At 48.9% G+C, this 20774-nt stretch overlaps 1 long non-coding RNA gene across 1 annotated transcript in view; it reads left to right on the top strand.

Moving 5' to 3' along the window:
- The window catches only part of LOC116737791, a 104627-nt gene that overhangs the window by 6724 nt on the left and 77129 nt on the right, over nt 1-20774 (top strand). The window contains exon 2 of the long non-coding RNA XR_004342971.1: nt 7902-8021. This is a non-coding gene — a long non-coding RNA (uncharacterized LOC116737791). The remainder of the gene's footprint in view (nt 1-7901; nt 8022-20774) is intronic.

Here is a 20774-nt window from a genome sequence, read left to right as displayed (position 1 = left end):
TGTTCAGGGGCTGCAAGGACTCATCCAGGCTCCCACTCGGAATGATTCTGGAGGGTTTGCAGGAGGGCCCCGGGTGAAGAGGATGGAAGGATTTAGGGCAGGTTTGAATATATAAAGGAGGCTTTTGCCACCCAGGTGTACAACAGGGGCACCTGTCACAACGCTTTCCAGGGCATCCTGCCATCTGATGGCAGCGGCTTTTTTACCATCATGGCAAGAGCCAGCCAGGTCTGAACCAGTACAGACTGGGAGGAGATTCTGAGGCTCAACGATCAAGTCTTGGGGGATGGGAGGGTGAGGGCTGCCTAGGAGGAGGAGGCTGCCAGCCTAGGGACTAAGCATCAGAGTGAATTAATGCCTCCTATTTGTAGACCCAGCAGTTGTGGCTTGTAGCTATGTGAGACTTCCTCCTTCACAGTTTATGGGGTTCTAGCTACAGAATGGAAAATCCAGACACGTTCACACCCGCCGTCCAGGTGGTGTTGGACATGACGATGAATTCGTCACCACCAGAATACACTGCTGCTTCTAAATTGGCTGTAAAATGACAATTGCGAGCTGTACCAACCCTAATATGGTATGTCCCCCCCCCCTTTTTTTAAACAAAGTCCCTCTTCCCTATGGTGGGTGGTCAGGCTTGCGCCAGGCAGGAGGCGGAGCCAGGGGACCCAGATCTAGACCCCTTTCTAACTTAGGAATCCCTGGGCCCCAGCTCACCTCCGTGGGTGAGAGCACCTTCTTGTCAGATAAGTCCTGTCTATGGAGCGAGCATTTCAGGTCACCGCATGAGGCTCAAGTTCACAGTGATGTTGCAATATTGATTTAGAGGAGTTCGGCAGCCCCCAAATCTGCTTAGTGCGTTCTACCTGGGGAAAGTCAGGAGGCATGACTCCACTGTCTCCAGGATGCTCCCACTGCCATCAGGCTTCGCTGTCCAGGGTTAGACAAGTGGTGTGGATTGATCTGTAATCCAGCAAGATTTAATCAGCATCATTTATGTATGCCGGGCACTGAAATGGTCCCTCAGAGAGCCAGTGTGCCTGGGAGATGCTTCTCAGGAGGGGCCACGTGCTTGGGGCCTCTCGCAAACACATCGGTGCTCCGACAGAAACCCGGGTCTCTGTGAACGTAAAGAACACTTTTGGTGCCAGACTTTGTTCCTTTAGCAAGTCATTTGCTTCAGTGACATGAGTGACAAGAAAATGAAGATGTGGAACACGCACACACACAGAGTGAAATGAAAGCAGTATTAAAATAGCAACTGAGGGGCGCCTGGGTGGCGCAGACGGTTAAGCGTCCGACTTCAGCCAGGTCACGATCTCGCGGTTCGTGAGTTCGAGCCCCGCGTCGGGCTCTGGGCTGATGGCTCGGAGCCTGGAGCCTGTTTCCGATTCTGTGTCTCCCTCTCTCTCTCTGCCCCTCCCCCGTTCATGCTCTGTCTCTCTCTGTCCCAAAAATAAATAAAACGTTGAAAAAAAAAAATTAAAATAGCAACTGAAAGCCTCGTCAAGTTTTCTCCCGGGACATGAGGCCCTCTCAGCCCACGCCACCCCCATTGGGTGCCCACCAACCGTGGCCCCCACTGTGGGCTGAGTGCCACACGTGATGCTCATGTTTGCCAAGTGTGTGACAAATTCCTGGAGGGCAAAGTCTTGCCCACCTCCCATTGTCCCCCACCCCCACTCCCAAGTTCAGTGGCATTGTGGGCTCTTAGAAAGCCTCTGCTAATTAGAGTTAACAGTTTCTCCACACATGTAAAATGTTCATCTTTTTACTGGATTCTAAGGGTAATGTGTGCCGATGGCAGACAGCTTGGAAAGCGCAAAGCCACTCGATTCTGTTTCAGGAATGGCTGTTCCCAGCTCATTTGGGCCAAATATATGCTGCCCGCCCCTCCCTGAATCCCACCTAGACAATGCTCCAATTGATTTTGCGATCTAATGTCTGAACTTTGGCTTCATTACTTTGTATTGGTTATTATGAGGGAAGCATTCTATGCTTTATGGTGTGTTCCTTTACAGTAATAGTTAATACAAGAGTGTAAACTCCCAGCAGCTCGACTTTCCTATTGCGGTGACACCTGATCTCCTTCCTAGTGGGGGGTGTGGGATGCTACAAGGCCAAGTGAGGTCAAGCTGGTCTACACAAGACAGTGAAGTGATCGCCATTCACGCTCATGAGAATGACTGGTGGTGCTCACAGTAGTGTTGGTGTATTGTATAAAGGGGTGTGCGGGTGGGAGCAGGGGTCCCACTTCCTGAACAGCGGGACAACCTGCCGAGTGCTCTCAGCCAACCACGTACAAATCGGTGAGTGGTGAATCTGCCCAGAAAATGCAGGCCACAGCTATTTTGCTCCCGTCTGTCCTTTGCCGGAGTAGACCAAACAATCCTGAAGTCTAAATTTAAGAGCTCATTTTGGAACAACTTTAACCCATATTTATACTTCCAAATTTGGTGATTCTGTGGCTATGTTCTGAAAATAAAACGTTGGATGTTTTCTTAAGGGTGAAGACATGGTCATAATACTGCAGATATCTGTTGAGTGCTCCCTAGGGGCCAGATTCTCTGCTACGAGGGGATGCGTCTTCATCTGCGAGGTGATCAGGGTCTGGAGGGAGACGGAGACCGTGGGCAGGCACCATCCCTGCAGATGTAAGCTGGGGCAGGACTCAGGCCACCAGAGGTGCCAGCTAAGAGCAAAGGAGAACAGGGATTTGTCAGACAAGGAGCATACTGAGGCTGGGGCGGGATGGTCAGGGGAGTGTTTCCAGCAAAGCGGTGAGAGCAGGCAAAGGCCTGGGGCCATAAAGGAGCAACATGGTCCAGCTGCTGGGCAGAGAGTTTGCCGAAGGGCAGCCTGCAGACCGCTTTGTGTGGCCTATACTATGTTACATTTTCTTTTTAAATAAGCTGCCAGCATTTAAACACTGAGAGGTTTTACATTCAAAACCAAACCAACAAACCTGGAATTTTGGGCTCTCCTAAATATTTGGCATCTGCATTCCTGCCTGACCGCAGTACCCTGGAGCCAGGCCCTTCCGTGTATGCACAGGGCTCCAGAGCCTTCCCGGCCCCCAGTGCATCTGGGGCTAGAGCTGGAGAGTGAGAGGCAGTGCAGGGGGCTGCGGCCTTGCCTAGGCCATCAGCACCGGTCTGCAGGTAGCAGAAGACCATCCAGTGTCTGTGAGCATGGGGCTACCAGGTTTGCCTTCCAGAAGGGCATCTCTGGTGACAGCCTGGAGAATGGATTTGATGGGGTCATAAAGGAGGCCTTCTGCAATAGTCACAGGAGGGGTCATGGTAAGATTGTGATAGCTGAATAATGGCCCTGCAGCAATAACAGATTCTAGGGACACCTGGGTGACTCAGTCGGTTAGGCGTCCGACTTTGGCTCAGATCGTGACCTCACGGTTTGTGAGTTCAAGCCCCTCGTTGGGTTCTGCTGTCAGCATAGAGCTTGCTTCGGATCCTCTGTCCCCCTCTTTCTCTGCCCCTCCCCTGCTTGCGTGCTCTGTCTCGAAATAAATGAATAAACTTAAAAAACGATATCAGATGTGACCTTATAATGGCAAAAAAGGGCTTTATGGCCATGCTTAAGTTAAGGATTTTGAGATTGGGAGATTATCCAGAATTACCCAGGTGGGCCCTAAATGCCATCACATGTATCCTTATGAAAGGAAGGCAGGGGGAGATTTGACACACACAGAAGAGGAGGAGGCAATGTGACCATGGAAGCAAAGACAGGAGCGATGTGGCCACAAGCCAAGGAACGCCAATGACCACAGACACTGAAAGAGGCATGGGCCAGATTGTTCCCTAGAGCCTCTGGAAGGAGTGTAGGCCCGCTGACACCTTGATTTCAGCCCAGGGACACAGCTTTGTAACTTCTGACCTCCAGGACCGTGGGAGAATGAATACCTCTCTGTTGCTTCAACCCGTCGAGCTCATGGTAGTTTGTTAGAGCAGCCACAGGAAGCCATACGGACACCGTCAGACAGACCTGTGGGTGGAATCCACCAGACCAGGGGCTGAGCGGATGTGTCTTTTGGCGGAATTGGCAGCACCTAGGACGTGTCCAGGTTGGGTCTTGCTGTGAGCCAGCCTGAGACTCAGCTGTGGGTGTAGGAGTGAGTCCAGGAAGCGGAGGGTGAGCACAGAGGGAGCAGAGCAGGGAAGGGAGAGACTCCCGTGCAGGTGCATGACTGGGCTGGAGACTGTGGTGGCCAGAGAAACCACACGGGGTACTCCTCAGAATTGTCCCTCAGAAGGACAGGAAGCTGAGGCGTTAATCCACTGGCTCCATTTTCCCACTGGTTGGTGGTTGCCTGTATCAGTCAGATTCTCCAGAGAAACAGAACCAATACGACGGCTATATATATATATATATATTTGTTATATGAGATATAATATAAATAATTTTTATTATAAAAATATTTATTATAAAGAGATTATATATAAAGAGATTTATTGAGGTTTATTATATGAGATATAATATAAATAATTTTTATTATAAAAATATTTATTATAAAGAGAGATATATATAAAGAGATTTATTGAGGTTTATTATATGAGATATAATATAAATAATTTTCATTATAAAAGTATTTATTATAAAGAGAGATATATATAAAGAGATTTATTGAGGTTTATTATATGAGATATAATATAAATAATTTTTATTATGAAAATATTATAAAGAGATATATATATATATTTATTGAGGTTTATTATATGAGATATAATATAAATAATTTTTATTATAAAAATATTTATTATAAAGAGAGATATATATAAAGAGATTTATTGAGGTTTATTATATGAGATATAATATAAATAATTTTTATTATAAAAATATTTATTATAAAGAGATATATATATAAAGAGATTTATTATAATGAATTGGCTCACATGAATATGGAGATTGTCTCTGTGACATTCCAAAATCTGTGACCAGCAAGCTAGAGACCCAGAAAAAAACAAATGTTTCAGTTCAATTCTGAAGGCAGGAAAAAACTGATGTCCCAGGTCAAATAGTCAGGCAGGGAGAATTCCTTCTTACTCATGAGAGGATCAGTCTTTTTGTTGTACTCAGACCTTCAATGGGTTGGATGAGGCCCACCTGAATGAGGGAGGGCAGTCTTCTTTATCCCGTCTACCAACCGCACATGTTAATCTCATCTGAAAGCACACTCACAGATACCTTCGGAAGTAGTATGACCAAACATCTGGGCACCCTGTGGCCCAGTCAGGATGACACATAGACCTAACCATCACAGTGACCCAGGAACATTATCTCTCCACGTCCTGCTAATGGCCACCCGTGGGCGCTGAAAAGTCTGGTGGGTGCTGAGGCATTTGAGATGGGACCTAGGCTGTGTGCATGAGACTGTTCGTGGTTGCTGTGCTGAATCACATGTGCCCAGGGGAGGCAGCCAAGACACGGAAAGCACATGCCCCAGGCTCCTGAGTTTCTGGCTCGGGCACCTGCTGGGATGGGGAGCCTAGGAAGAGGAGCAGGGTCAGGGGACGGTGCTCAGTCCAGTCAGCACTGGGTGGGGTTTGCATATCCAGGCAGGTTGACCTGGGGGCATGGCTGAGGCTCTGGAAGCCACCAGAGTGGGTGACCCTTGTGGCCTCGGTAGAGGCAGCTGCAGTGGGGTGGAGGGGAGAGGGCAGCATCTAACTGGGGGAGGGGGCAGATGTGGCAAAGTGGAGGCAACTCCTTCGAGGAGGAGAATCATAAGACGGAGGCTGAGGGAGCCTTAGAGTAAAAGGAAGTTAGATAAATGGATAAGGAAGATGTGGCTGGAATATTACACAGCCATGAAAAAGGAGGAGCGCGTGCCATTTGTGACAACACGGTTGGACCTGGAGGGTATTGTGCTGAGTGAAATGAGTCAGACAGAGAAAGACAAGTACCATATGATTTTCCTCACATGTGGAAGGTAAAAAAAATGAAACAAATTAATAAAGAAACAAAAAGCAGAATCAGACCTATAAATATGGAGAACAAACTGATGGCTACGGGAGGGAAGGGAAGTAGGGAGGGGTAAAAAGGGTCAAAGTGGGGTGGGAGACATAGGCTTCCAGTTGTGGAATGAATAAGTCACAGGGATAAAAGTCACAGCATAGGCAATACAGTCAATGACATTGTGATGGGGATGTATGGTGACAGAAGGTAGCTGTACTTGTGGTGAGCACAGCATAATGAATAGAGATGTGGAATCACTATGTTGTACACCTGAAACTAATGTAATGTGTATCGACTATACTCAATAAAAAAATATTTTCAAAAGGGACTTCTTAAAAACAAGATTATTCCATCAGTCAGTCAACAAACATTACCGAGTGCCTCATGTGTGATAGTCCCTGAGGGCATAGCAGTTACCAACACAGACTCGGAGAGTTTGACCTTGGAGAGTAAACATGTAATTAAAAATAAATAAATTTTGGGGTGCCTGGGTGGCTCAGATGGTTGAGCGTCCAACTTGGGCTCAGGTCATGATCTCACAGTTTGTGAGTTGGAGCCCCGCGTCGGGCTTTGTGCAGACAGCTCGGAGCCTGGAGCCTGCTTCGGATTCTGTGTCTCCCTGTCTCTCTGCACCTCTCCTGCTCACACTTAGTCTCTCTCTCTCAAAAATAAACATTAAAAAATATTTTAAAAAAGAAAAATAAAGAATTTTAGATACGGATAAGATGCATGAAAAAATACATCAGGACAATATGACAGAGAGTGACAGGGCTACTTTAGCTGGACTGGTCAGGGAAAGTCTCTCTAAGGAGGTGACAGCAGCACTGACTGTGAGTGGTGACAAAGACCCAGTTGGGCAGAGAACTGGAGGAGGGTGTGCCAGTGCAAAGGCCCTGGGGCAGGTGTTCAAGGGAGAGGGAAGACGCCATGTCCTGTAGAGCCAGTGGGGAGAATGAGACTGGGACACCACTGGGGCACAGCCTGCAGGCCATGGGAAGCTCTTGGAGCTTTTGAAGCCGGGAATGTAAATCTGATTTATATTTTTTAAAGGTCACTCTGTCTCTCGTGGAAAGAATAGACCCAAGGAAGGCAAGAGGAAGGCAAGGAGGCCAGTGAGGAGGCCCTGTGGTTGTTCAAGCTGGGGATAGTGGGAGAGAGTTGAGCAAAACCAGGTTTGCAGGGACAGGCCTGTTCGGATCTTCGGTTATAATCACTTTAGGATGAAAATGATACACAGCAGGACGAGATTGCCATTTGTAAGATTATTGTACCACAGTATGATGTAATATGTTGTATTAAACAGAGTAGGAACTTGATAATTGCCTAGCAGCAGTTCACAGGTATTGTATTCTATCAGATGTGTGTTGTTAGCAGGTGTTATACCTGTTTAAGAGGACTGTATCAATTAATTAGCTGTTGTGATTGGGTCATGGAAAACATACCTTTAACAGAGGTCGACTTGCAAGGATTCGCTGGTGACTATAGTGGAGTTTTCAGAGTGGGGGCGCTTTCCCGGGCAGAAGTAAAAAGCCGGGGTTGCTGGGGAAAGACCAGTTCCTGGGACCACTAGTCCTGTCTGTCCTGACCCTCACCAAGTGGCCCCAGAGGACTGATTTGAAAGGAGAGTATAAGCTGGTCTGCAGCTGGCCTGGAGGGCAAGGCTGTCCCCTCACCTTGTGCCCATGCACGGGGGCGGGGGTGGGGGGGTGGGGGGGAGGAAGGTGGCAAGGCCAGGGTGCCAGAGACCAGCTCCCCAGAAGGATGGGAATATTGTGCAATACACTGGCGGCCCGAGGCAGGCTTTTGGAGTGTGCCATTTATTCTCTGGATTTGGGGGTTTGTGCATTCATGCAAGTTCAGCATGAGATAACTCAGTGTGAAGAGACCAGACCACTGCCCCTTGCCTGACTCTGGACCTCTTACGTCAGGTTTCCTGCCGCCCGCCGCGAGCGATGGAGTCAGTCAAACTGAAGAAAAGTCTCCGCTCTACCTTCGTGAGCCTCAGTTTCTTCAGCTGCCAAATGGGAGTGACCGCTGACCGCGTGGAGGTAAGGGTGGGGAGGGTGCACCATTTTGGATGAAGCTTGAAGATGTGCTGGACTAAATGAAGGCAGCCAGGCGTAGAAGGACAAATGTATGATTCCACTTATATGAGGTCCCTAGAACAGGCAAATCCACAGAGAGTAGACTAGAGCACAAGAGTTTCTGTTTGGGATGATAGAAAGTGTTCCGAGATGGGTAGTGGTAACGTTTGCACAACAATGTGAATGTCCTTACTTCATGCCACTGCACCCTACACTTAGAAATGGCTAAAATGATACATTTTATGTTACGTGTATTTTACTGCAACAATTAAACAGAATAGCACCTGCTGATGAAACTGAATGGGGCTCCTGGGGCTGCTGTGGGCTTGGGGAAGAGGAAGACTCCGCGTGGATAATTTTGAGAACAGATGTCAATGGAAGCAGAACCACACCCCCCGTAGTCCTAAATTATCTGTGAATGTTTTCTTCATAAGGTTTTATGTCATTTTACACGTGGGTTTTGTGATAGCTGTTGCTTAGTGTCATTTCATGAACGTTTTCTCCTATCTCCAGAAACTCTTTATACAAAGCATTGCAATTGCCCTTACTATTCTATCCAGTGCCGTAATGCACTTGACCCATCCCAAACACTGGATATTTAAGTTCTTCACAGTTTTTCACATTATAAACAACACTGTGGTCGACATCTTTGTGCATCAATCTGTCTACACCCTGATCATTTCCCTGGTGTAGATTTGTAGAAGTAAGTATACTGTTAGAGGTTGCCCCATGGCAGCAGGTGGATTCCCAGAAAAGGCTGTACCTTTGTCACCTCCGTCCGTGCCCAGCCCACTTCCGGTGTCCCAGCACTGCTATTTCCACGTGGGGAAATGGGAAATGGGTTATCTTGACTTTATATGCATCACTCCTGAGAGAGGTGCTGCCAGTCCCTATAGTGGCTGTCACTAAGCTCCGGGGACACCAAGCTCAGTAAGTAATGACCGTGAAGGTGGGATTGAGGAGAGGGGGCAGATGTGAGAGACCATCCCCAAGCAGAACCACAGCCAGCCCTCCAGCCCTGCTTCCCATGAGGTTGACAGAGGGAATGTCTGCCGTCCAGCAAGTGTCATTTTTTAAAAAATATTTTATTTATGTTTGGGAGAGCGCCAGTTGGGGGAGGGGTAGAGAGAGGGGAACAGAGGATCCCAAGCAGGCTCTGCGCTGACAGGCTGACAGCAGCGAGCCCGACATGGGGTTCGAACTCATGAACTGTGAGATCGTGACCTGAGCCAAAGTGGGACGCTCAACCAACTGAGCCACCCAGCTGCCCCAGCAAGTGTCATCTCTGCCTAGTGCCTTGTGGTTCCTAAGGATGCAAAGGGGGACAGATTCTTCAGGGGTGTGGAAGAGGGGCAGACGCAGATTTGGAGAGTGGGCATGACCACCCCTTCCCTCAGCTCTTTTGGAGGTGCTGGTGCAACCCCGCCTGAGATGGGATGAGGTGCCACCTGGTCACTACCTCCAGCTGGCTCTGGGCCCCCCTCTGCCACTTCCCTCCATGTGGCCTCAGCCACATGTCTGAACCTCAGTGTGCCTGTTTCCCCATCAGTGATAGGGGCTAATGCTTATTTCCGGGGGTTGCGGCAAGGGTTAAGCTTATGGATATCGAAGCTCCAGGCCTAGCCTGTTGTGACTAAGCTGCACAGAAGGTGCTGGCCACTGGTCCTCTCTCCGTCACTCCCAGGACAAGCAGACCTTCCTTCTCCAGTAGGGCTGGGGAGGCCCTTTGTCCCCCGTCATCAGCAGAGTGGGCATAGGGATGGTGTCTGCAGTGCCCACTCGGGGAGGGCACTGAAGCTCATTTCCGAGATGGTCTGGAGAGCTCTGCTACCCTGTCCCTGAGCTGCGGCCCCTGCAGCCCACCCAGCTGTCAGCTCTGCAGAGTCGCCACTGCGTTTGAGGCCTTCACTTGCCTGGCGATCGTTTTTCGCAAGTAGACCCTCATCCTTAATATATTCGGCAGACATCTGATAATTGTGATAACCCTGACGGGTGGTGAGCAGGGCAAATTAGCTAAAAGATGATTGATTTTTTTTATGCGCAATTTTATCTTCGACCTTTCCTAGCAACGTGCGATACCAGAGTAATAATTTCTTCTCCCAGGTATTTGCCAGTATCGAGATTGCACATCTATTTACGGTTGCCTGGAAGCCCCATAATTACAATACAGTCCAAGTGCCCATTTTCTTCCCTTGACTACAAATAGGGATCAATCGAATTTTAAATGACTGCTCCGGGGCTCGCTCCCGATCGTGACCTTTGTAAATGATTAGAGCTCACCACTGTTGCTGTCTGCCCAGAAAGAGCGAGTGGGCAGAGCTTTCTAACTGGCATTTAACCTGGACGTGGGCCAAAGATATTCCAGGTGAAAACTGGCCAGGAGCTGCCTGTAGAGAAAGGTCGTGTAGACTTTCTGCCCTGGGGACACTTCCTGTGTGTCCCCTCACACCCGCTCTCCTTTGTCTAAGTCCTGGCTTCTGCGGATGTCTGTTTGCTTCAGAGCCTGTTGACACAGCTTCCCCCAGCACATCCTCCTGGGCTGAATTCAGCATATCCCCGGAAGTTTTAGACCTGTAGATAAAAATTGTTATTTGTCGGAAAGAAGTTTCTTTTTTCCTCCTTTCCTTTCCTGTCCTTTCCTGCCCTTTCCTTTCCTTCCTTACTTTTTTTTTTTTTTTTTTTTTTGGTCACTGCATTTGGTCTCAAACACTAAGCTTTTGATCGTGAAGCCTGAGAAAGCCACAGAGTAAAGCGTTCTTCCTGAGGAGGCCGGGGCAAGCCTTGCCTGGAGCTTCCATTTAATGCCCAAGTCATCCCCAGAGTCCAAGTCACTGAATCAGAAGTCAGCTGTGGCGTGTTTAAGCCACCCTGAGGCCCCTGGAGCTGCTTGGGGACAGATGGCTGAAGGCCAGCCATAAAGCCCCCCAGGACCTCAGGCCTCCTGCATTTCAGGGGTGAGCAGTCCATCCAGAAGACTGTTCCACCCACCCTCTTGATGGCAATGAAAGGCTGCTGGAGATGGTGAGAAGGTGTCGTCCTCTTTGCCTCTTGAACCGTTGCTATTAGGAGTGACCTTTGTGGTCAGGGTGCTGACTGTGTCACTGAGGTTACTCTTGTCGGCCTTTCCGGGATCTTATTCTAGGCAGCAGAGACATGTTTCCTTCCGGGCAGTCGTCTTCAGGCTGTCGGCCACTAACACTGTCTTGGGTTTCTTTGAGAATCCCTTAGCCCAGGCTTGGAGCCCACTGGTTCTCTCTTACACCCTCCTTCCCCTCTCTGGCCGGGCCAGTCTCACTGGGGCTGACCCTACTGGGCACCAGTGCATCAGCTGCCACCATATGATGGCCCAGAACCCCCCATCACCACCCCTACTCTTCCCTTGTCCATGTCCGTCCAGCCTCACCTCTGTGCCGGCTCCCCTGAGCCCTCCAGACAGCAGGGATGGTACCTGCTCAGGGCTCAGCACCTAGCCTGTCCCCACACTGCTGAGCCCCTGAGCGTATCTTTATAGACACTGTGGCTCCTCCTCGTCCACTCCCCTACCGACCTACAAGAGTTCTCCTTGGCTCTTAGACACCTGGCGTCCCAGGACTAGAGGAGGAAACCTGGTGAGGGGATAAGCCAATCTGTGCTGGCAAATCAGGCTTGTTCCCATGGCTGGCCTGCTGGTGTCTCTCTGTGGCTCAACCGCTAACAGAATTCTTAACGAAAGCACTAATGTTCCCAGAAGCAAAAGCCGTCATCAAGAGTTTACGATTTAAATCACATGAAGAGTGTGAAGCAAACCACTGTTTTGGCCTGCCGTGGAAGTCTCTGGAAGGTGCTGCTGAGGCGGTGCCCCCCCCCCGCCATGGGTCACGAGTACACGTGGGTTGAGAGTCTTACAGTAACTTGGAAAGGGAATTTGGAGGATGACTCTGTTTGCCACAGATGCAGAAACAGGAGCTGGTTCTACTGCAGCAAAGGCGAACGACCGAACAGCATCGTCCGCCCTTGAAAAGCCATGAGCTGAAGTCACCTGAGCCCTTTCTCCAGGTGGAGGTGCGTGCGCACGTGTGAACACACGATTTCTTCCAGGCCCCGTGCCTAAGCATCGTGTTTGTCCTCTGAAATGCGGTGAAAACCAAGCACGTGTTTCCTTTGTCCTCTCCCTTTATTTCTAGAACAAGAGACTGTAATCTCAGAGGTTAGACCTTTCTGGTTGTCATAGTTGGTTTTAAAGGACAAATTCTAGCAGGCCCCGGGAACGTGAGCACGGCATATTTCAAGATCTCTCTGTTATGGTACATCCAAGGATTACAGTTTGAAGCAACTGATTTAATTCCCAAACATCATGTCGAGCGGGAAGCATCCCATGCATTGTGTGTGCTGTCTGGGTGGGCTCTAGAATGTGTCCCTGGGCCCAGCAGCAGAATGGAACCCGGAGCCAGAATCCAGGGAACCGGTGTTCCCGAGCCCCTGACATCATCCGGCACGAGTCCCGTGCACAGTGTGAGCCGGTAAATCTTGACTGGGAGGACGTCTCTTCTGCACCTTTGTTTGCAGTTACCTTTTCGTTCACTCCCCGAAGAGCAGCGACTTTGCCGGTTTGAGTGTGGTTTACTTTCCCACTCTTAACATGTGTACATGGAAGTGTTTTCGAAGATGCTTACATTAGTGTCATGTTTTGCGAATGGTATGTAACAGTAGCGTTTAGGTGAGAAGCTTTCGTGCAAAATCTCTTGCTCCCGTGAATGAAGGAAGTGCACGGTCGTCACAGCGAGGTATGGTAATTGATCCCACCACAGGCAGATTGTATCTGTTGCATTTCTCCTTTGTCTTGGCGCATACAGTATTCTGATGAGAATAACGGCCTGCATTTTGAAAGCGAGGACTTTGCACTCTTTAAACTCGCTGTTTAGCCTCCGTGGTAATGTCATTTTTGCAGAGTTCTGCTTATCCTACAGACACCCAGAAAACCCAAAGGGAGAGACAGGAGTCTGCTCATGGGCAGAAAGGGTTATCCCCCCTTCTGGCATCTTCTGGGACAGGCAGGAACCTGTGTCTGTAAATGATGAATGCTTGATTGGGAATTGGTTCCTTTTCTAAATTCTTTTTGGACTCCTTATGTTAAGAAAGGGAAAAGCAGCACCTACGTGCCCCCAAGATTCTGGAACAATCGATTGTTGTAGCCAAGTCAGTATAATACAGTCTCATGTCCAGACCACCCGGCTGGGGCAAAACCAGCAAAGCAGACGACTTTGGTAAATGAGAACTTAGCCACATTTCCCACTGTGTGTTCCATGAAATGCAGGAGTGGGTGAAGGGGAGTTCCAGGATAAAAGGGTTTCATCATCTGGGAAGTTTGGGAAGCACTGGGCCGGACCACGTAAAACCGCCTTCTTTACCTTGCGTTGTGCATCTCCGAGAGAGGGAGGTGCCCTGCCCTGTCCTTGTTCACACCTCCATCTCCTCTTACCTGACAAATGCACCAGGCTCCAGCAGGCACCCAGTTGTTCTTTTGTCCCCCCAGGGCCCATTCCTCATACACAGCCTGAGGGGCTCTGTAGAAGAAGATTTGGTAGGTCATGCCCCCACTTAAAACCCTCCAATGGCTTCCTATTGCATTCGGAGTAGAGCGCAGCCTGCCTGCCCTTGCCCGGCCCCTCTCGTTCCACTTTCCTCCTTCCCAAAGGCTTCAGCCACCCTGGCCTCTTCCAGTCCTTGAAACTCCTCAAGCCCTTCCCTGCCTCAGGGCCTTTGCACTTGCTATTTTTCCTGCCTGGAAACTTATTGCCTCTAACTTCACACCTGTCTTCTCCCTGTCATTTTGATCACAGCTTAAAACCACCTTGTGAGACGTGCTTTTTCCTAATCAACGACTCTGTCCTGGCCCCCAGCCCCTGTGCCTTTGTATACCATTGACATTTATTAATTTCTTGATAGCATTCATTGTCCTCTGAACTTATCTTGTTTGTTTATTGCTTTATTATTTCTCCCTGCCTGGACGTGAATCTCTGGAGGATAGATCGATGGCCAAGAATGTCTCATTTACACTGGCCCCATATGTTTAGAACCATGCCCGTGACTTGGAAGATGCTATAAATACTTGACTAACTGGATAGTGGGCACATGTTTATTAGAACCATGAGGTGTGGGCCACAGGCACTTATTGATGTGTGCTCTGCACTTAAACCGTGGGCAGCCCCGGCCCAGGTGAAAACCCCACCATTTGAATGTGTTCAGTGTTTAGAAGATGGATTAGAATCAAAGGGTTCGGGACACCTGGGTGGCTCAGTCGGTTGAGAGTCTGACTCTTGATTTCGGCTCAGGTCATGATCCCAGGGTTGTGGGATCGAGCCCCACGTTGGGCTCCATGCCGGGCACGGGGCCTGCTTGAGATTCTTTCTCTCTCTCTCTGTCTCTCTCCTCCATTCCTTCCCCCCCCCCCCCCCCCCCCCCCCCGTATCATGTGCATGCACTCGCTCTCTCTTTCTCAAAAAAAAAAAAAAAAAAAAAAAGGAATCAGTGTGTTCACAGCTACAAGGTGTTCTGAAAATCTCACCTCACCTCACAACGCCAAATCTGGGATCTCAGGGGTGTGTATGCATGCCAGGTGCCCCTCCAGTCACCTGGTCCTGATCACAGATGTCCTGTCCTGCTGTTTATGCTGCAGGCAGAGTCCTTTCTGGGTGACAGGGCCTCGTGTGGTTCCTGTCCCTGGGATTTTGTTCCCCCTCCCTCTGCTGCTCGCACGCCTGTAGGCATGATCTCTCACTTAACCTGCATGGCCCAAGGGGTTTAGGAACACGTGTCCTTGACAGGGAGTCCTAGCTGAGGGGGGCAGGCACAGGGACCCTGGCTGGGCTGCTCCTGCTCCACCGTGAATCACCAGCTTTTCCAAGCTGCTGTACCGCCGAGCCTAGAAGAGTCTTCCAGTCTGAGGCCTGCCCTTGGGCCGATGTGCTGTGTCAGCAGGGTTGATGGTGGTGGCAACAGTGGTGTCGGAGTCCTAGGATTCTTCATCATGGAGGGGGTGCGCAATGACGGCCACCTCCCGGCCAAAGCCAGGACCCCAGCGGTGTCAGATAACGGGGCCTCAGAGGGTTGGCCTCATTCGCAGGATGCCAGCCTGCCTCCTGGACTCCCACCCCAACCCCTGCCCACCCGCCTGGAACCTGTGCCCATCGTCTACCCTCCCATCCTCTGTGCTGCCCCTCTGGCCTCCTGGTTCCTTCCTTTTCTAGACTTCCAGAGTCATCATTCACCAGCCAGGCATGGCTGGTTTTGTTCTCTCTCCTGTTTTCTTACCTTCCATGCCGTGTTCCAAAGCTTCTGGTGGTCATTGCCTCGTCCATCTCTCTGTCATCTGTCTTGCTTAGCCGAGCCCCACATGGTGGCTGGAGAAGGTAGGGTGAGTCATGGCTAACGTCAGACTATCCTGTTTGTCTATAGAAGGGATGTTTTTCTTCTAGCCACGCTCTCCAGAAGCATGTTTTTGTTTTTGTTTTTAATGTTTACAACCACCAGGCGGTGGAACATGGACAGTACCAGCACATCCACGAAGGAGACCCTATTTGTCTATACGGTGTGAGAGCTGATTCTTTAGCTTGTGAGGAATATCAGTTGATGGAAGCGTTGATCGGCCAAGAGCCCAGCAGGAGGAAGCAGAAGATGTGAAATGTGAATGTTCTTATTCATGCAGAGAAGCATCTTTCAGGATGGTCACTGGTGCCGGGTGAAGGGGAAATGCCTTCAAAAACGCATGTCGTCACCTGTGGTGTTGGCTCTTTCTTTGTGGGCGGTATGGATCTCTCGGGGATCGAGCCCTGACGTAGATGTCGATAAATGGTGTCTTTGATGGACTCCAAGAGTGGCTTTGGTCAGAAACGAGAGCGGCGCTTCAGGATCTCGGGTGGCAGGGTCGCACCCCTAGCAGAGGCTCCCGTTAGGCCCCTTTTGTACCTCAAGGCACATGAGACTCCCCGGCAAAGGAACCCCTACTGAAGTCGAATTCATGATCATAAATTGCAAACCACCGTGGGGGAGCGTCTGCTGCAGCAAACAGAAGAATTGGCATTCCAAGAACCGGAAATAATAGGACAACAAGAAAAAGATTCTGAACTGTGTCTAAAATAGTTGGAGACAGTTGAGGAAGGATCACTACTTTTTTGTCTGCTTGAAACCAATTGGAAAATTTACGAAAGAGAGTCGAAGAAGGAAGGCAGTCAACGGTTTAAATGAAACAGCGACAAGAATTTTAATTAGAAATTACAGCCTACACCTACTGACACTCACTGCTTTCATTCTGTCCCCTGTTCCTGGTGATCCATATGCTACATAAAGCCAGCTTGAAATCCAGGTCAGAGATCAGAGTGGTATGTTATAGTCTTTATTCGAAAGTCCCGAGACAGTATGGCACATGTCTTGTCAGACAAAAATATAAGAATTTATTTCTCGTGGATGGATAGAACAGGTAGGAGTTTCCTGTTGGCTCAGTCAGAGCAAAGTAGATGGATATATATGACTTCACCTTCACTTCTCCTCTGTAGCAGCCAGGCACTTCATTTCCCTGGGATGCTATCCATAAACAGAACTTGCCTGTTGCCATGGATTTCCACTCTCAAGTTGGTTTTTTTTTTCCTTGCCTTTCCCAAGACTTGAGCAAAGCCAGTCCAGCTGAGAAATAAGGGAGTTATTTTTAGTTCTTTGAATGGTTTTTCATGAACTCTTTCTGTCCTTGGATCCAAGGCTCACTGGACCATCAAAGAAATTTTAATACTAAGGTTGGAAAAGGAGAAGGGTCTTTGCTGGGCCACTTACCTGCATGCCTGCCCCTTACCAGCTAGAACCCTGGGCACTCCCAGGAACCAGGAAGCACTTGCTATCATTTACTGGGTCCTCGCAGGGAACACATTGCTTTCCAGACACCCCAAAGGTACTTCAGACTTAGCAACATTTAAAAAAAAATTTCTTTTTAACGTTTATTTATTATAGAGAGAGAGACACAGAGCATGAGCAGGGGAGGAGTAGAGAGAGGAGGAGACGCAGAATCTGAAGTAGGCTCCAGGCTCCAAGCTGTCAGCACGGAGCCCGAACTCACAAACCATGAGATCATGGCGTGAGCTGAAGTCGTACGCTTACTGACTGAGCCACCGAGGTGCCCCTGACTTAGCAACATTTAAACAGAGACTTCTGGGTTCTTTTCTTCACTGGAGAGGGAGGGCCACCAGAGCCAGGAGCCCTGCGGCCCTCTCCCAACCATCCTTTCCCCCAGCCACTCCCCGACCATTTCATTTCTATTTGTCAGTATATTCCAGATGGAAAAGACACGGAGGAACCTTAAATGCATACTTCTAAGTGAAAGAAGACAATCTAAAAAGGTTACACACCATCTGTCTCCAACTATCACATTTTGGAAAGGGCAGAGGTGCAGAGAGAGTGAGAAGATCAGTGGTTTCCAGGGGTTCAGGGGACTCGGGGGGAGAGGGGGGATGAGTAAGTGGAGGACACGGGTATTTAGGGCACTGAGACTGTTTTGCATGATGCTGTCGTGGTGGGTCCATGTGAAAACCCATAGAATGATGTACAGCATAGAGAGTGAAACCTAATGTATACTATGTAGCTGTTAATTGACAATAATGTATTGACGTTGGCTGATCAATTGTACAAATGCATCACAGCAATACAAGATGTCAATAACAGGGGAAATTGTGTGGGAGCGAGGGAGTAGATCAAAACTCTCAGTACTTTCTACTTAATTTTTCTGCGAAGCAAATACTGCTCTAGAAACCAAGTTTGTTCATTTAAAAAGAAGACTCTTAAGGACCAAGGGCCTCCCAGAGTTTGCCTTCTAGCTGAAGCCCAAGGCAGTTTTGGAACATTCCACATGGACGGCTAGCACCAACCCAGAACAAGAGTGTAGCAGGTATTCTGGCATGCTTGCCAAACCAACTTTAAACTCTGGTGACAAAGAATATACGTTTCCTATCAGTGCACCTGTCCCGAATGCTGTCTGTGGTGTGGGGTGGAGGCAGCTCTCACCCTGTCCCTGACCTCACTCAGTGAGGATCCTGAGGTGGGCATGTCTTTGGGAGCCTTGCCAGGTATCCCCTCTTCTCCCATGCTGACGTGGGGTCAAGGCAGCCTGGGCCTGTCACGGAGAGGGCGAATGGAAAGTTCCTGGTCCTCTGACAACGGACTGGCCATCTGCCCTCCTGAACTTAGCCCGCTGCTCTGTAAAGAGAGGGTGACATCAGCCACGGCCAACTCTCAGGAGTATTGCTGTGATTAGTAAAGTGACTTTTCTGTGTAAACGCGAACCCGTGCAAGCTTCCCCCTGGAGCTAAGCGGTGGCCTCCCACCTCTCCAGTTAGGTTCACCTGGGAGATTTTGCTTTGCTTAGTCTCCATTAGATCACCAGCCTTTTGAAGAAGATCAGAAGACAGGAGCCTTTTCTTTTTTACTTTTGTTATTTTGACCTGGTGCTTTCACCAGTGACAATCCATAGTACCCAAGCCAGTCTGGGACCACATAGGAGCTCAGGTCCAAGACAGGGATGGGGGCCGTGGTCTGCCTTGCTCTGCCTTTCTTCAAGGAAAACACAGGTTGACGGGGCACCCGGGTGGCTCAGTTGGGTAAGCATCCAACTTCGGCTCAGGTCATGATCTCACAGCAAGTGAGTTCAAGCCGCACATCGGGCTCTGTGCTGACAGCTCAGAGCCTGGAGCCTGCTTTAGAGTCTGTCTCTGTCTCTCTGTCTCTCTCTCAAATATAAATAAACATTTAAAAAAAATTAAGAAAAAGAACACATAGCTTGACCACTTCATTTTATCTATTTTTTAATTCGGAGATTATTTGATTACTTCAAACGCAATGACACTGAAACGTTGCCACGTGTCCACATCTAAGGTTTCAAGGACGTTTTCAGAGACGATTGTGTAAAGCGGCAAGCGAGTGCAAAAGGACGGGGGAAACTACACGTGCAAGGGAAGCAGGGGTAGAGCCTCTCTCTGAAGCGCTCAGAAGCACGTCTGCAGTACCGCACCAGGCCTGTGGGGGGGCTCTCAGGAACCACATCCCCACATCCAGGGACAGAGGAACAGACTAAACCCGAGCCTCGGGCAAGCGCAGGGAAGGATACCATAACGAAGGCAAGGCAGCCGCACCAGCAGGCTTGGCCTGACCAGTGCAACTTCCCACACTTTCGCACGACTTCTGTCTAGCGTTGCAGTTGAGCGGCAGAGCGTCCGTAGGTAATGATTGTTGCTCTATCGTAATATCAAACTTTAAAAAATTCTAAAAAGAATTCTTAATAGAGGTTTTATTTTCACTAGTTTGAAATTAAAAAAAAAAAATTTTAACGTTTATTTATTTTTGAGAGACAGAGAGACAGAGCATGAGCAGGGGAGGGGCAGAGAGAGAAGGAGACACAGAATCCGAAGCAGGCTCCAGGCTCTGAGCTGTCGGCACAGAGCCCGACGCGGGGCTCGAACCCACGAACAGCGAGATCATGACCTGAGCCGAATCGGACACTCAACCGACTGAGCCACCTCGGTGCCCCAGTTTGACACTTTTAAAAAAATGTTTACTAATTTTTGAGAGAGAGAACAAGTAGGGGAGGGACAGAGAGAGGGAGACACAGAATCTGAAGCAGGTTCCAGGCTCTGAGCACAGAGCTAAGGGCTAAGCCACCCAGGTGCCCCTCGATTAGTTTGAGACTTACAGAAAAGTTGGGAAGGTAGGACAGAGAGTTCCCATATACCCCACACCTGGTTTCCCCTGTTACTGACATCTTGCATCAGTGTGGTACATTTGTCACAATTAATGAGACACTATTAAGTCCATACTTCATTCACATTTCCTCATTTTTTTTACATAATGTCCTGTTTTTTGTTCGTTTGTTTGTTTTCTGTTCTAGGATCCCAGTCAGGACACCACATGACATTCAGTTGTCATATCTCCTTGGGCTCTGCCTGCCTGTGACAATTTCTCTGACTTTCCTTGTTTTTGATAAGCTTAACAGGTCGGGCATTTTGTAGAATGTCCCTTAGTTGGAATTTGTCTGATGTTTTCTCACGGTCAGACTTGTGGCTTGTGGAGAGGAAGACCACAGAAGTGAAGTAGCTGGTCATTACACCTTATCGAGGGTACAGGCCATTCCCCTGACTCTGATCACCTGACAGGTTTGTTTGTTTGTCAGGCCTCTCCACATAAACTTTCTCCCCACCCTTTCCATACTGTACTTCTTGGAAGGAAATCGTGATGCTTAAGGGGTGGGCAGCTATACTCCACCTCGTTAAGGCAGACTACATACATAAATTATTTGGAATTCTTCTGCATAGAGTTGTGTTGATTCTACTCCATTTATTTAATCAGTAATTTATTTGTATTATATGGACCCATATGGGCTCATATATTATATGCACTCATATATTATATGAATATTTTTATTATACTTTGACTTATAATCCACTACCAGGCTACTTATTTTGTTGATCAGATTGTGCCAACTTTGCCACTTTTTCAGTTGGTCCCTAGCTTCACCCTTGTGCCTTTACGGAGCCCTTCCTTACTCTCGAGCCCTGTAGGATGCTCCAGGCTCATTTTGTATTTCTCAGTCCTGGTGCCCACCGTTTCTCCAAAGAACCCTAGTTCCTTTGTATCGGAGGATGATATTCCAAACAAAGATCTGGGCAACAGGTGCATTCATTCCTACTGGGGTTTCTCCCTTCTGGG

The sequence above is a fragment of the Lynx canadensis genome, chromosome E2, assembly GCF_007474595.2.
Source record: "Lynx canadensis isolate LIC74 chromosome E2, mLynCan4.pri.v2, whole genome shotgun sequence".
Taxonomy (NCBI): domain Eukaryota; kingdom Metazoa; phylum Chordata; class Mammalia; order Carnivora; family Felidae; genus Lynx; species Lynx canadensis.
Note: the sequence above shows the minus strand (reverse complement) of the source record. Positions and strands in the feature narration are given on the sequence as shown.